At 38.5% G+C, this 17,327-nt stretch overlaps 1 protein-coding gene across 4 annotated transcripts in view; it reads left to right on the top strand.

Annotated features, from left to right (window-relative positions):
* Nucleotides 1-17,327, top strand: part of BAZ2B (bromodomain adjacent to zinc finger domain 2B) — a 463,153-nt gene that overhangs the window by 39,949 nt on the left and 405,877 nt on the right. For all 4 annotated transcript variants that reach the window (XM_064287090.1, XM_023542904.2, XM_064287092.1 and 1 more), the window contains one exon: nt 16,263-16,365. The gene's annotated coding sequence lies outside the window, so the exon portion shown is untranslated. The remainder of the gene's footprint in view (nt 1-16,262; nt 16,366-17,327) is intronic.

Here is a 17,327-nt window from a genome sequence, read left to right on the forward strand (position 1 = left end):
GCAACAGGTTCAGGCTGCCAGACAGAGGACTTTGCCACTTGGGCCATATGACCCAACTGATCCAATGGTGCTTGAAGTGTCTGTGGCAGATAGAGATGCTGTTTGGAGTCTTTGACACGTCCCTGTTGGTGAATCACATCTCAGACCGTTAGGATTTTGGAGCAAAGCCCTACCATCCTCTGCGGATAACTGCTCTCCTTTTGAGAAACAGCTCTTGTTACTGGACCTTAGTACAGACTGAATGCTTAACCATGGGCCACCAAGTCACCATGCAGCCTGAGCTGCCCATCATGAACTGGGTGTTGTCTGACCTACAGAGTTATAAAGTTGGATGTGCACAGCAGCACTCCATCATTAAGTGGAATTGGTATGTAAGAGATCAGGCCCAAGGAAGAACTGAAGGCGCAAGTAAGTTGCATGAGGAAGCGGTCCAAATGCCCATGATCTCTGCTCCTAATATATTACCTTCCATCTCCCAGTCTGCATCTCTGGCCTTATCGGGAGTGCCTTATAATCAGTTGACTGAGGAAGAGAAAACTAGTGCCTGGTTCTGCACCATATGTGGGCACCACTGGGATGTAGACAGTTGCAACACTATAGCCCCTTTCTGGGACCTCTATGAGGACAGTGATGAAGGGAAGTCCTCCCAATGGGCAGAACTTCAAGCAGTGTGCCTGGTTGTTCACTTTTTTGGGAAGGAGAAATGGCCAGATGTGCAATTGTATACTGATTCATGGGCTTTGCCTAGTGGTTTGGCTGGATGGTCAGGGGCTTGAAAGGAATATGATTGGAGAATTGGAGACAAGGAGGTATGGGAAAGAATTACGTGGATAGACCTCTCTGAATCAACCAAAAAATGAAGATACTTGTGTTTCATGTGAATGCTCATCAAAGGGTGCCTCAACAGAGGAGAATTTTAGCAATCAAGTGGATACAGTGATGTGTTCTTTGGAAACCAGTCATCCTCTTTCCCTAGCCACTCCAGCCATTGCCCAATGGGCTCATGAACAAAGTGGCCATGGTGCCAGGATGGAGGTTATGCATGGGCTCAGCAACATGGACTTCCACTCACCAAGGCCAACTTAGCTACAGCCCCTGCTGAGTGCCCAATCTGCCAGTACCAGAAACTAATGCTGAGTCTCTGATATGGCACCATTCCTTGAGATGATCAGCCAGCAACCTGGTGGCAGGTTGATTACATTGGACCACTTCCATTGTGGAAAGGGCAGCATTTTGTTCTTACTGGAATAGACAGTTAGCTCTGGATATGGATTTGCCTTCCCTGCACACAATGCTTCTGCCAAAACTACCATCCGTGGATTTATGGAATGCCTTATCCACTGTCATGGTATCCCACATAGAACCACCTCGGATCAAGGGACTCACTTCACAGCAAAGGAAGTGCAGCAGTAGGCCTATGCTCATGGAATTCAGTGTGTTTACCAAGTTCCCCATCATCCTAAAGCAGCTGGTTTTATAGAAGGATTGAATGACCTTCTAAAGACACAATTATGGTGCCAGCTAGATGAGAATACCTTTCAGGGTTGGGGCAGCATTCTCCAGGAGGCTGTATATGCTCTAACCAATATCTAATATATAGTGCTGTTTCTATCATAGCCAGGATTCACGGGTCCAGGAATCAAGGGTTGGAAATGGGAGTGGCACCACTCATATTACCCATAGTGATTCACTCATAAAATTTTTGCTTCCTGTTTTCGTGACCCTATGCTCTATGGGTCTAGAGATCTTAGTTCTGAAGGGACGAATGGTCCCACCTGGAGACACATCACAGATTCTACTGAACTGGCAATTAAGAATGCCATCTGGCCACCTTGAGCTCCTTATGCCTCTGGATCAACAGGCAAAGAGGAAGTTACCATATTTCTGGTGTGATTGATCCTGATTACCAAGAGGAAATCGGATTGATATTACATAATGGAGATAAAGAAGAGTATGTCTGGAATGCAGGTGATCCCTTAGGGCATCTCTTAGTATTACCGTGTTATGTGATTAAAGTCAGTGGAAAACTACAGCAACCCAATTCCTGACGTGACTATTAATATCCTAGACCCCCCAGAAATGAAGGTTTGGGTCACCTCACCAGGCAGAGAACCACAACCAGCTGAGGGCAAAGGGAATATGGAATGGGTGTTAGAAGAAGGTAGTTTTGAGTACCAGCTACAACCACATGACCAGTTGTAGAAATAAAGACTGTAATTATTATGAATATTTCTGTCTTATATGTGTGCATCAAATTTTTTTTTTTCACTTATACGTAAACAGGGCAAGTACATTTTCGGTTGTATGTGTGTTCGTTGTATCATGTTAGGTACAAGTATGACATTATGATTGTCTTTATTCAGAGATTATGTATGGTTCAAGAAGATGTATGCAGGTACCAGGTTGACAAGAGGTGGACTATGACTGTTAGGATCATGTGTCAACTTGGGTGGGCCATGATTCTCACTGGTTTGGCAGTGGTGATATAGTTTGACAGTCGTATAATGGTGTGATTGCCTCCATGATAAGATTTGATATAATGTGATCACTTCCATGATGGGATCTGCTGTGAGTAGCCAATCAGTTGAAAGGGTGCTTCCGTGGAGCTGTGGCCTGCTGCATCCAATATAGGAGGACTTTCTGGCAAGTCTCTTGAACTTTTGCTAGCTCTGGATCCCGTAGCTGACTCTTAATCGTCTGACCTCCAGTTCTTGGGACTTGAGCTAGCAGCTTACCAGCCGTCTTGCCTGCTGACCTTGAGATTCATCAGTCTCTGTAGCTTGTGAGCCAGAGTCTTGCTGTCTGAGCTGCCAGTCTTGGGTTTGCCAGCCAGTGCAGCTACTTCAGGCGGGGTAAGCTTCCAGCCTGATCCAGAGACTTGGGACTTTTCAGCCTCTATAACCAGTGAGCCATTTCCTTGATATAAATCTGTCTATATATTTATAAGCTTTACTGGTTTTCCTTCTCTAGAGAACCCAGCTTAAATCACAGCCACACTGTGGGAGAAAGATGTGGCAGTCTTCTTCTATAAAAATTTAGTCTTGAAATACCCTTTAGGGAAGTTCTCCTCTGTCCTAAAAGGTCGGTATGAGTCAGAGTCAACTTGACAGCAGTTGATTTGGTTTTTTGGTTTCTTGAACTTACAGCATATGTGCTCCTGTGCAACCTATACATGAATAAAGAGGCAATCGTTCAAATAGAACAAGAATATACTGAGTGGCTTAAAATTGGGAAAGATGTGTGGCAGTGTTGTATTCTTTCACCTTATTTATTCATTCTATATGTTGAAGAAATAATCTGAGAAGCTGTTCTATATGAAGAAGAATGCAGCATCAAAATTGGAGGAAGACTTATTAACAACCTGCAATACACAGATGACACAACCTTGCTTGCTGAAAGCAAAGAGGACTTGAAGCACTTGCTGATGATCAAAGACTATAGCCTTCAGTATGCATTACAACTCAACATAAAAAAAAAAACAACTTCACAACTGGACCAATAAGCAACATCGTGATATACAGAGCAAATATTGAGTTTGTCGACGATTTCATTTTACTTGGATCCATAATCAACGCCCACAGAGGTAGCACTCAAGAAATTGAGTGACATTGTATTGGCATATCTGCTGCAAAAGACATTTTTCAAGTGTTTAAAAGCAAAGATGTGGCTTTGAGGATTAAGGTATGCATGATCCAAGTAATGGTGCTTTCAGTTGCCTCATATGCATGTGAAAGCTGAAGAATGAATAAGGAAGACTGAAGAAGAATTGGCGACTTTGAATTTGGTGTCGGTGAAGAATCTTGAATATACTATGGAGTTCCAGAAGAATGAACAAATCTGTCTCTGAAGAAGTACAGCTAGAACGTTCCTTAGAAGTGAAGATGGCAAGACTTCATCTCACATGCTTTGGACATGTTATCAGGAGGTACCAATCCCTGGAGAAGGACATCGTGCTTGGTAAAGTAGAGAGGATCAGTGAAAAACAGGAAGACCCTCAAGATGTTTTGACACAGTAACGGCAACAGTGGTCTCAAACTATCTGTATCTTGTTTGTGGTAGTAGTTACTTGACTATATATGTATTTTTCATAACTCGTAGAACAGTACACTGTAAAGTTTGTTTTTACTGTAAGTTATGAGTCAGAATTTACTCGATAGCTACTATCTTTTTAAATTTTTTTACAGTGTACCTCAATAAACCTGACCTTGAAAAATCTTTTGTTTAGTACATATTTTCCATTAGAAACAAAGTTATATGTGCTGGTTGGTGTCTTGAACAGCCCATGAAATTATATACATTTGTCAAAAGTATAATATTAAAACAGAAGGCAGCTATTATAAATGATGTTCACTGGGGAAGTGCACTTAGAATTCTTATTTAGTAAGCCACAACCCCATAAGAACAACAATAACAAAAAGACTTAAGTGAAAGCTTGCTAGGAAGACTCCTAGAAAGTGGTGTGTGTCTGTCTGTTTTGCTTTTGAAGAAGAGATATGTGAGAAGAAACAGGCCTTTCTTTCCTCTTCTGGAAGTAATTGCAAAAGGGCATAGTGCTTCAAACTGGTGCAGTCACAAAGAAAATTAAGGGAATTGCGGAGAAGCTGAGCTTGTGTTCTATTATCGAACTGATGGATTAGTTAACCTTGGAATTGTTGGAAATCTGTTTTTGTTATATGAGATATAATAAATATTCTTCCTTCACCCATCTTAGCTGGGCCTTCTGTTATATTTAGTGAAAACCATCTGTGCCAGGCTATCTTTCTTTATCTATCTGGGATCTACTTCAATCTTCTCCACCCTGTTCTCTATTTTGGGTGAGTGAACTGTATGGATAGCATCTGTAGGCTCTCTTGCCTGCCAGTTTTCCATGGTTTGGCCAGTAGAAAGAGCCTGAGGAGAAAATTAGAGTAAGGGAAGAGAGTGAAGTTGAAATATTTATTTCCCTGTCTCCTGTCCTGCAGGCTAAGTTCCCTGACTCAAAGTCACAGCTTCTTTTAAGGCAGCTCTCTCTACACAACTCTCTCCTACTTATACTAGTCCTGAATTTCTACACTATTCTGCTTTCCCTACATACTTTATTAAACCCTTCTCAAATTATTTTAATTTGACTGTTGTTCTGAACCAAACCCACTGCTGTGCAGGCTCATAGCGACCCTACAGGATTGAGTAGAACTGTCATACAGGGTTTCTGAGGCTGTAAATCTTTACAGAAGTAGAGTGCCACATCTTTCTCCCACAGAGCAGCTGGTGGGTTTGAACCGCTGACCTTCAGGTTAGCAATGGAGAGCTTTAACCACTACACCACCAGGGCTCCTTAATTTGACTATATCATCTGTTTATTGCTGGGACCCTGACTGATGCATCTTAACTGATAAAATCATATTTCAGTATAACAGTTATTAAGTCTAGCATCTATCAGATCTGTTAAGGTTTTTATTTCAGTGACTACCGTATCTTTATGCAAATAAGGCATGCCTTCTACATTTGGTTGCCAACCATGCTCTCCTCCAAGGTATTTTCATAATTGCTGCTATGCCAATTTTTTTTATATGTTGTTGTAAAAGAAGATTAGCATAGTGTGCTTACAAAAATACCTTGCAGGGGGAAAGCATGATTGGCAAACAAACGTAGAAGGCACGTATTATTTGCATAAACATTAAGTGTATTTTTCATGTCTGAGATGGCCTGGTGGTGCAGTGATTTAGCACTCGGTTGCCAACCAAAAGGTCAGCCATTCGAATCCACAATCTGCTGTGTGGGAGAAAGACATGGCAGTCTGCTTTTGAGAAGATTACAGCCTTGGAAACCCTATGGGGGTGTTCTTCTCTGTCCTGTAGGCTTATAATGTGAGTCAGAATTGAGTCGAGGGCAACAGGGTGTTTTTAAGATGGCTATGTGTTCCTTTTTCATATCATATCATGTCTATCTTTTCTTGTTTCATTTCTACCTGATTCATTTTATAATTTCTTATCCTCTTTTATGAGTTTGATTTCTTTGTTCATTACTCTGAACATTTTATGAAAATCTGACAAGCTTACTTTTTAAATCTTGTCAGATTTTCATAAAATTTTATTTATAGTAAATTAATATTTTGATTGTTGATTTTGATACCTGTTTTAGCATAAGATTTTCTCATGGGTTCTGGAATTTTGATTAACATGCTCATTTTAATTAGAAGGGTATGTAGTATTTTGTTTTCCCTGGTCTCTTCCTCCATCTTGCTCTATATTCACCCCTCCCAAGACTCCCACCAGTCTAGAGCTAGGTTTTATAATGACATTGGAGAGCGGTTACTTTGTAATGGTTTGTGGGGATATAACCCAGTGCCATCGAGTCGATTCTGACTCATAGCAACCCTATAGGACAGAGTAGAACTGCCCCATAGAGTTTCCAAGGAGCGCCTGGTGGATTTGAACTGCTGACCGTTTGGTTAGCAGCCATAGGACTTAACCACTATGGCACCAGGGTTTCCTGGGGGGATATTACTGATCCTAAAATTTAACCATGTGTTAAGGCTGTGTTTTTGTATTTCTATCTCCTTGGGTGCATACCTTCCTATAGAGCTGGAGCCCCAGGCAATACATTGGCAGCACATTTTATAGCTTTCTTTTGGAGTAGGTATGACAGCTTATTACTTATTATGTCCTACTGCTGTCTCTAGCTTCTATCAATAAATCTATCTCTGATCCCTCCTTATCGTATATAGCACGTTTAGTGAGGGTTACTCCACAGAAGCTGAATTCCCAGCTGTCATTGCCTACATTTGGACGGGAGTCTAGCAGGCTTCGGGTTTCAGTCCGACTCATCACTTTGTATTACTCTTCAATTTTTAGTTCACAGATATGTTTGTTTTTGAAACATGTTGTATCTTATGGTTTTTCATATTAAAATTTTATTTGCCATTTTTATGTATTTAGAATATAGAAAAGGAGGCCTGGTAGTACAATGGTTAAGCACTTGGCTATTAACCAAAAAGTTGTTGATTCAAACCAGTGGCTTCACAGAAGAAAAAACCTGGCCATCTGCCCCGTAAAGATTACCAGCTAGAAAACCATATAAGGCAGTTCTATTCTGTCACATAGGGTCACTGTGAGTTGGAATTGACTTGACAGTCTATAACAACAGAATATGGAGTCCAAGAATGTACTTAAACTATTAGAATTTAACCCTGATGTCTAACAAAAATAGCTAGTATAAAGATATAATGATAATAAGTAGCAGGTACTTATTATCAAATAAGCACAAGACATAAAGCTGGAAGATTTAGCTTCATACAATGGATGACAAACAAGATTTTAACTATTTCTCAAAAGGCTGTAATCTTCTTCCTCTTCTTCTCTTCCTTTTTCTCCTTCTTTAAAATTGTACTCCTTTCCCTTGAATACTCATGCTTTGGATTTTGTTCTGGTATTAATGGCTGTCCAGAGCCGTTCCAGCAGTTTTTCCTGCTCTGTTTTGTGAGAAATAACACATTTTCAAGGACTAGGATTAAGAATGCTACATAATATTTTTTTTTCCTAACCCAGAAAACCCAGTGCCTTCGTAAGGCTAACATAATTTTTATAGAGATTGCAGTTTATTGAGAATAATTTCTGCTGAGTCAGAGATGGAAAATTGGTTACAACTGGAATCCCAACTCTGATCATGTAGTAGTGGCTGCTAGAGCCGTGCATTGAACAGTCTGAAGCCACACGGTATTTGAACCAGGTTTGAGACTCTACAGCAAAGTTTGTATTGATTGATCGTTGATGTATATGTTGGGCAGAGGAAGAGGGAATAGTAGCCCAAGTGCCAGGTATTTGCCATTTTCTTCCTTGGTTCCTAAGTAAATATATGTATGCCCATGTTTAAAGGGAATTTGATTGTTCACTATTTTTATTTAACTTTTGCCGTACATGAATAGGAATAATAGTCTTCTTAATGCTAACTCTTGAATAGTGATGAAGTAACTTAAGCATTAAAATTATTTGTCCTTATGAAAGTTACATTTTTTTGTCACATTCTACATAAATATCAGAATTGGGAAAGGCTTCTGATAGTAAATCAACTACAAAAAAAAAATTGAGCCCGGACATGATTGCTTGGCTTACTGAAGCTCAATACATAGTCACCTAAAACTGGAAACAATGCAAATGTTCTTCGAAGGGTGAATGGATAAATAAACAATGATCCACCTATACTATGGAATACTACTTAGCAATAGGAAGGAATGAACTATTCATACTTGAAATAACTTGAATGAATCTCAGAGGCATCATGTTGAATAGAAGAAACCGTTCTAATAAGGTTACATTCTGTATGATTCCTTTTGTATGATATTCTTAAAAAAAAAAACCAAAAAACCGTATTGTTAGAAAACAGATCAGTTGTTGCCAGTGGTTCAGGATTTTAGGAGGATATGACTACAAAGGGACAGTACAAGACGTTTTTGAGGGACTGACAAAGTTTTCTTTATCCTATGGTGGTGGTGGTTACATGAATCTGTACATATGTTAAAATTCATAGAATGCACATCCCCACCAAACGTCAATTTTACTGTATAATTTTAAACAAACATCAGAAAAAATGCAGACTAGTTCTTTGAGTTAGCTTCACATTTTCAGCATGCTATGATATGAAATCAAAGGAAAATTCTGGGGTTTAAAATAACATATCTAAGAAACTCTATATACAAAGAAAAGACAGTGTATAGCTATTTGGCATTTGGAATTAGTATTTAGTGTCTCATGAACTTGATTTTTATTTTGTTATGTAAAGGATATAAAATATCTGCATTTTTGACACTTCATACCTGGTTGAGTAACTTGAGCAAATCATTTAAATGCTCTGGTCATCAGGATCTTTTTCTAGAGAATGAGGAGTTTGGACCTTATGCTTCTTAAACTGAAATACTCCTAATAAGAATTTTACTTCAGAATTTATCTTTGTTTTAACACGAAAATGTTTTAAATTACTTAATGTGAAGTAAAATAGATGTTGCAGGAAAATGATCCATGTTGTTTTTCTGGTGGCTTTGTTTAGTTCCTGATACAACCATTGTATACCCTAGTTGGAATAGCATGAGACTACGTAATCTAATAATAGTCTTCTTAAATGTAAAGCTTCGATTAGTTTTAATTTTTGCCAGATAACTTTTTTGAATTTTCATTTTAAGAATATGCATTTTTGAACACAGTGCAGAGCAGAAACTTAAGACCACTAGGTGGGGATGTAAACAATACAGCGTTTGTTACTTGTAAAAAAATAATTTAAATGGAAATACAAGAAGTTGAAAGAAGAAGGTTGGAAGACATGTGCAAACACTAACAAAAGAGGAAGCTGTTACAGCTGTATTAGTATCAAAGTACCCTGGTGGCATAGTGGTTAAGAGCTATGGCTGCTAACCAAAAGGTTGGCAGTTCGAATCCACCAGCCACACTTTGGAAACTCTATGGGGCAGTTCTGCTTTGTCCTTTAGGGTTGCCATGAGTTGGAATTGACTCAACAGCAACAGGTTTGTTTTTTTTTTTTTTTTTGGTTTAGTATCAAAGTAGTCTTTAAGGCAAAAAGCATTCTATAAATAAAGTGTAATATTTCATAATGATGTAGGTGTTGTTGTTAGATGCTGTTGAGATCTACTGTATATAGCCACTTTTCACTTATAGACATGGTTAGGTTCCAAAAATCAGGCAGTTTTGCAAAAATCAGTGTTACATGAAAATAGAGGATTTTTTTTTCTGTTTTCAGACCATCCATTTGTCCAGTTTTTTTTATATAGAAAATGTGACCATAGAAATAAGAACAGCTATGATTTACTCATGTACTTATTACTGTGACAAGTCCAGTAATGAATTATTCCTCTGTAGAGAAGTAGGCTTGTAGGAGACAAAGCTAGATAAAGCCAGACTGTGTGACTGGAGGGCCCACAGCTTAACTACTTAAGCTTCCTCCTGTGCTGGGTCAGAGCTTCCCTCTTGGAACCACCTTCAGGGCTGTCCTCCCACCCCTGCAAGTGTTCAAGATCCTGGAGCCTACTCTGCCCTTGGGTGTGGCGAGTCATCCAGGCTTGGGCTTCCTGGGAAGGCACTGGAAGCCTGGCCCCACCACGGGGAAGGCCTCGAGCCCAGTTTGGCTTACTTTGGGATGTCATTAAACTTTCACTCAGTTCTTCCAAACACCCTCTCCGATGCCTTTTTCCTCCTTTTCTATCCCACAGCAATTTTGTGCTGTAGGTCCTCAGATGGTATAGGAGCTGGGAACTGAGAATAAGCACCCACTGGCTTGGTGCTGTCTGCGTGTCCACCTGAGGCCATGGCCATAGAGGATGCTCACCCTGTGCGTCAGCTGGATACTGCACCCACTCCAGCAGGAGGGAGTGGACGGTTTGGGGCAGCTTCCCAGAGGCCACCCGGAGACCCTCCTTGAGGGAGGGGACACTCTGAAGCCATTGTTGCCATGCCCACCACCTAGTTAATATACAAAATAGTTGGATAGTAGATTTTTTACTTTTGTAATAAATATGAAATGTCAGATAACAAGGTAGTTAGTGAGGAGTAGGTGTGATTCTATTTATATAAAATTTAAAAACAGTTAAAAGTAATCTATGATGTAGGAATTCATGATACTGATTATTTTTTGTAAGGAACCGTGGTGGCATGGTAGTTAAAGCATTCAGCTGTTAATCAAAAGGTCGGCAGTTTAAACCCACCAGTTCCTCCACGGAGAAAGATGTGGCAGTCTGCTTCTGTAAAAGTTTACAGCCTTAGAGACCCTATAGGGCAGTTCTGCTGTTGATGGCAGTGGGTTTGGGTTTTTATTATTTTTTTGTGAATGCTGATTAACCAGCAACCAATTGCTGTCAAATTGATTCTGAATCATGGCAACCCCATGTGTTGCAGGGTACAGCTGTATGTATTCCATGGCTTTTTAAGGCTGTGACCTTTCGGGAGCAGATCACCAGACCTTTCTGCTGAAGAACCTCTGGGTGGGTTCAGATTGCCAACATTTCTGTTAGTAGTCAAGAGTATTATCATTTTTGCAACACGGGTATGATACCCAATACTAAACCTGTTGCCATTGAGTCAATTCCAACTCATAGTAACCCTGTAGGACAGAGTGGAATTGCACCATAGGGTTTCCAAGGAGTGGATGGTGAATTCGAACTGCCAGCGTTTTGATTAGTGGCCAAGCTGTTAACCACTTTGCCACCAGGGCTCCAGGAGGTACTAATTGGGAGGGTATATGTGATAGGCTTCTGATGTAATGTTCTGTTTCTCGAACACTTACTTTGAAATATTTCATCAAACTCTACATTTATAGTTTGTGTGCTTTTTTTCAGTTTATTATACTTCAGTATAGAAGCTTATTAAATACTTCTATCCTTTCTCAGATGAAAGAAAACATACCAACCAAATAAAATATGTGGACTTTTTTTTTGTTTTCTAATTCCAAAATACCAGTTATAAAAAATGTTATGAGATAATTGGGGAAATTTGAAAAACAATTGGATATTTAATATTATTGAAAATGATTGTTGATTATTTTAGGTGTGACAATGGTACAGTGGTTATTTAAGAAAATAATTTCTATCTTTTAAAGATATACTGAAGTAATTTCAGATATAATGATAGAATGCATGTGGTTTGCTTCAAAATTATCCTGTTGGGTGGGGAAAGTGGTTAGAGATATAGAAGAACCATACATGCCATAGCTCAGAGCATTTTAAACTGTGTAAGGCTATATCGGGGTTTGTTATATTTTTCTACTATTTCTTAATCTTTCAAAATTTATATAATAAATAATTAAAATTTTAAAATGAAAAAATCCTTTAAATGAAACAACAAACAAACAAACAAAAAAAACCTGAGGTCCAGAAAAGTTAAGTTAGTTGGCTTAGAAGCAATAACTAGTTAGGTAGACCAGTATCAAAACTCAGATTTCTTTGATTCCTCATTCCAGTTTTCTTCGATTGCTCATTCCAGTTTTCTTCCTGTTCATTCAGTTACTTACTCATTGAAGAAATGCTTATTGCGTCACCACTCTATGCTGTGTACCTAACTGAAACACTTGGGTCGAATGAAATCAGTCAGAGATGACTTACAGATTGACAAATGAAAAAAATTAGGAAATAGAAACCTGGGGAAACAAAAGCACCAAGGTGCGGGTAAAACAAGGGGAGTCAACAGAGTAAGTTGAGAAAGAGAAGTTGGTCAAATAGGATAAGAACTAGGAGTGAATATTCCAATGGAAACAATTTGGATAGAGGTCATAATGAGACAGTGACTGAATAAAAGTCTGAATAAAAGACTCCAACAGGTACAGTAAAATTATATAATGTTTTTCCTATTGACAAAGGATATTGCCAATATCAAATGAGAGTTCTACCAGACCTGAAAAGCACCTTCTTTGCCATTTTTGGAGTAGAGGAGGGTTTATGTATCTTTTAGGTCCCTCTACCTCAGTCACCAAGAAGTCTAGCAGCACATCACCCTGACTGAACACAGATGTTAAGAACACACAAAATGAGAACTTCTAATGTTGTTTGGAAACCCTGGTGGCTTAGTGGTTAAGAGCTATGGCTACTAACCAAAAGGTTAGCAGTTCAGATCCACCAGGTGCTTCATAGAAACTCTATGGGGCAGTTCCACTCTGTCCTATATGGTTGCTATGAGTCTGAATAGACTCAATAGCAATGAGTTCTTGGAATATTGTTTATCTGTTGTAGTTATTTTCATGGGAATCAATGAGCATACCATAGTGTGTTTTAATCCAACAAAACTTTGGGTAAGAAAACTAATAGAGTAACTTATAGGTCATCTAATTTAGTATCTTGAAAGAAAACACATGGTTTATAAGCTTAACAGGCTAAAATATTACGATGTTTAAAAGCCTTATTTTAGAGAGGAACCTGAGGCTTTCTTAGTTTCAGTATTTTAGTTGGCAGTCTACACTAACAAAAAAAAATAAAAATAAATTTTTTTTTTTTTTTTTGAGCCAGGATTCTTTGGAGAATAACTGATTTCATGTTTGCAGCAGGGGAAAATAAGACTGGTCTGGAATATATTATTGTTGTGAGAAAGAAAGAATACTTCCAAGATTCTGGAAGTACCGACAAAAATGTCAACTTCAAAGAGGTTTTATTGGCCAAGTTTTGACTGTTTGAACATGAAAAAGAAGACCATGATTACAATAATTGGAACCAGTTGAACCTGTAAAAAGTCCCGATGATGATGCTCAAAAGGAGCAAGTAAATTGTGCTTAGTAAAGTTATAAGTATGTGAGTCAATCAATTGATCCTCGATTACAAAAACTACAAAAGTATATAACTCGTGATAATTGGTTAGTTAAATGATCATTCACCAAGGATCAAGAAGTGGATTGTGGGGAAAAAGATGTGTGACTATGGTCCTTAGGGCATACTCCCAAATACAAATGTGGTTGCAGATCTATTGAGGCAGCATTCAAGGAAGTGTCAGGCTTCGTTCTGGACAAATGGTCAGGGAAACCTGGAATTTGACCTACAACTAATCTGCCTCCTAGTAAACTTTCAGAAGCTAGGGGTATGTTGTATATTTATACCAGGTTAGCTGGCAAGCACTCCTCATAGTCTCAAGTAATAGGAGGTATCAGGAAGCTATAACAGCCCCCTCTCTCCAAAGGAGTAAAATAGATACTACCCAGTGGTGGCTCAGTGGTAGAATTCTTACCTTCCGTGGGGGAGACCTATGCTTGATTCCTGACCAATGCATCTCATGGGTAACAGCTACCAGTCTGTCATTGGAGGTTTGTGTGTTAGTATGATGCTCAACAGATTTCAGTGGAACTTCCAGACTAAGACATACTAGGGAGAAAGGCCTGGCAATCTAGTTCCAAAAATCAGCCAGTGAAAACCCTATGGATCACAACAGTCTGACCTACAGCTGATCATAGGGATGGCACAGGATAAGGTAGCATTTGTTCCATTGTGCGTGGGGCCACCATGACTCAAGGGCCAACTCGATAGCGGTTAACAACAATAACAATGACAACATCCCTTGAAAACACTTCAGTCAGTCTGGGTAATATCGCTATCAGATGCATATTTCCAGGAGGATTCTGAAGAGCCCAGGATGCTGTTGGGATGCAGCATTGTCTCCTTTTAATATCATATTTTAATGAAAACTATACAATTCATCTTTACCACTTGGACAGGGAGATTTATAGGAGGGACAAAGTAAACAATAATGACAGTTGTTGAAGAGTATTTATGTAAGCTGAGATCGTTTGGATTTGGTGATTAAAAAAACAAAACCAATTGCCACTGAGTTAATTCCAACCCATGGAAACCCCATGTCCTAAGTATATTCTTTAACTATATTTTAATTTTTAAGTATATTTGCTGCTGTTACACCAGCTCCTCTTTAACATTTTTGAAGTGCGTACTATAAATCCTGATTTTTTGAATGATTATGAACAGTCTTATGTTTTTAAGCAAAATTACTGTTACCATTTTTTTGCCACTAGAGAAATATTCTTGCATCATATACAAAAGTTTAGGATTTTATCTGTATTAGGCTGGGTTCTTTAGAGAAGCAAAACCAGTAAAGGGACTAAATACATATACAGAGAGATTTATATCAAGGAAATGGCTCACATGATTGTAGAGGCTGGAACATCCCAAGTCTGTAGGTCAGGATAGAGGCTTTTCCTGACTCATGTAGCCTGAGGGGCTGGTGAACCCAAGATTGATAGGTCACACAGCAGGGCTCTTGCTCGTAGGCTGCAAAGATTGACAAATCCCAAGATTGGTAGGCAAGACAGCAGGTAAGCTGCTAGCTCAAGTCCCAAGAACTGGAGGTCAGATGAACAGAAGCCAGCTGCAGGATCCAGCCCATGAGCCTTGCCAGAAAGTCCACTTGTATATTCAATGCAGGCCACAGACCCAAGGAAACGTCCTTTCAACTGATTGGCTACTCACAGCAGATCCCATCATGGAGGTAATCACGTCATACGACTGCCAAACTACTGAGAATCATGTCCCAGCCAAGTTGATACATAACCTTAATGATCACAGTATCAGTATGGAAATGACATAGTAAGGTATTTATGAAATGACAAGACTGATGGGGGAAAAAAAAAAGACAAAGGGTTCCTGGAATGAATACAGGGTAAAGAATTTTCAGGCCACTCTGAAGTCTGATATTCTTACACAGCTCCCAAGAACCATTCTAAGAGTAGTTAAACAATATGATATGGTCGGGATTAATTTATAAAAGAGCTTATTGAGGTGACTAGAACCTATCCATGAGAAGTGACCATTAGAGGGAAAAATAATATAACATGCCCTCAAAGGCTAAATGGCATTAATATAAGTAACTCCAGTGTTTGTCTTGGTGTGATATAAATATATGGGAATTATGAACTCTTTATGTCTACTAATTTTTCTGATATTCTGAGTATACCTGAGCAGAGTGAGTTCATGTTCATTGATTGCACGGGCCTTTGATGACTTTAGCAGGACTGGACAATTGTGCTTTTTGTTTAATTGGTAAAATAACTCCTTAAATATAATTATCTAGTCTATACTCTTCTTTTTAAAATTGGTATTTTTATCTCTGAACTCATTCAAAAGGTATTATCACTGAATTCACTTCAAAAGGGTTTGAGGTAGTTAGTTCTGCTGGGAGTTAGTTCTTTGTATCCTGTATAAAAAAAAATAGCTACTAATTATTTCCTGTCTGAATGTATGTCTCTCTTTCATGCAGTTTTTCATTGGGAATGATCCTTTCAGAGAATTAAGGTATTGTCAAGGAGCTCTGATGGCTCAGTAGAATTGTAAAACATTACCTTGTGAATCAGCAGTTTTGACCATTCCAATATTGACACCTTATGAATGAAGAAAGAAGACAGGAAGTGAGTGCCAGACTTAGAGGACTGATATATTGAGCATGACAGAAAATCAAGGGGTGAGACAATTTGAGGTACAGTTTAAAATCATGAGGGCTATTCTAAGAAAACCACACTTAGACACATCACAATCTGAAACCCTAAGATAAAGAGAAAATCTTAAAAGCAGCCAGAAAAAAACATTGCTTTATATACAAAAAAATGATGATTGAGATCATAGCAGATTTTTCATCAGAAATCATAGAGACCAGGAGACAGTATAATGTATCATTTTTAAAGTAGAAACAATATATAAGTTAACCCAGAATTTCATGTTCCATGAAAAGATCCTTCAGGAATGATGGCTAAGTTAAGACAATTTTTCAAAAAGAAAACTAAGAAAAATTTGTCTCCAGCAGACCTGTACTACAAGAAGTGCTAATGGAAGTTCTTCAAGTGGAAAGGAAGTTGTATGAGCAGAAAACTTGGATCTTCAGAAGCAAATGAAGAGCATCAGAAATGGTAAATATCAGAATAAAAATAAGTGGTTGTTTTTAACTTCTTAAGTTCTTGAAAGAAAATCTATGGATGTTTAAAGCTAAAATTCTACCATTTGACCTTTGGAATTTTCAGTGTATGCAGATGTAATACAGAAGAAATACTATAAAACTAAAACATAAAGCTACTGTAAAAATATATAAGACTATAGCATAATGTACGGAGTCTGCGTGCATGTGGGGAAGGGGAAGGTGGTTAAAGGTACCTATATGTTTCTAAGATATTTTACATAAAATTTGCATCTAATATGAAGGATTACAGATGTGTCTTATGATTCTTAGAACAACCACTAAAAATAAAAAAAAGACGTGTAGCTCAAAAGCCAATAAAAAAAAAAATGAACCCGTTGCCGTCAAGTCGATTCCAACTCGTAGCTACCCTATAGAGCAAAGTAGAACTGCCCCATAGGTTTCCAAGGAGTGGGTGGTAGATTCAAACTGCTGACTTTTTGGCTAACAGCAATAGCACTTAACCACTTGGCCACCAGGGCCCTGAAAGCTAATAGAAATACTGATAGAATACCAAAAAAAAAGAAAAAAAAAATTACTTTTTTTGTTTTAAAAAACAGAAATTTATTTTCTCATAGTCCTGGAGGCTAGAAATCCAAATTAGGGACTGGATTCTAAGGGAGGATCCCTCCTTACTGGTAGCCCAGGGCGTTTCTTGGCATTCTTTATCTTTTAGATACTTTTTAGATACTACTTTTCAAATTTACATTCTTTTTTAAAAGGCAGGAAAGGAGGAACAGCTGCAGCAGAACAACAGCAGTAGGCACAAGGGACAAACAAAACAAAAAATAAAATGGTTGAATAAAATCCAATGATAACAATAATTATGTTAAATATTAAAGGTCTTAAAGCCCCATTTAAAAGGCGAAGATTATCTGAGTGGATAAACTATATGTTTTAGATATAAAGTCACACAGA

The sequence above is a fragment of the Loxodonta africana genome, chromosome 6, assembly GCF_030014295.1.
Source record: "Loxodonta africana isolate mLoxAfr1 chromosome 6, mLoxAfr1.hap2, whole genome shotgun sequence".
In the NCBI taxonomy this organism is placed as follows: domain Eukaryota; kingdom Metazoa; phylum Chordata; class Mammalia; order Proboscidea; family Elephantidae; genus Loxodonta; species Loxodonta africana.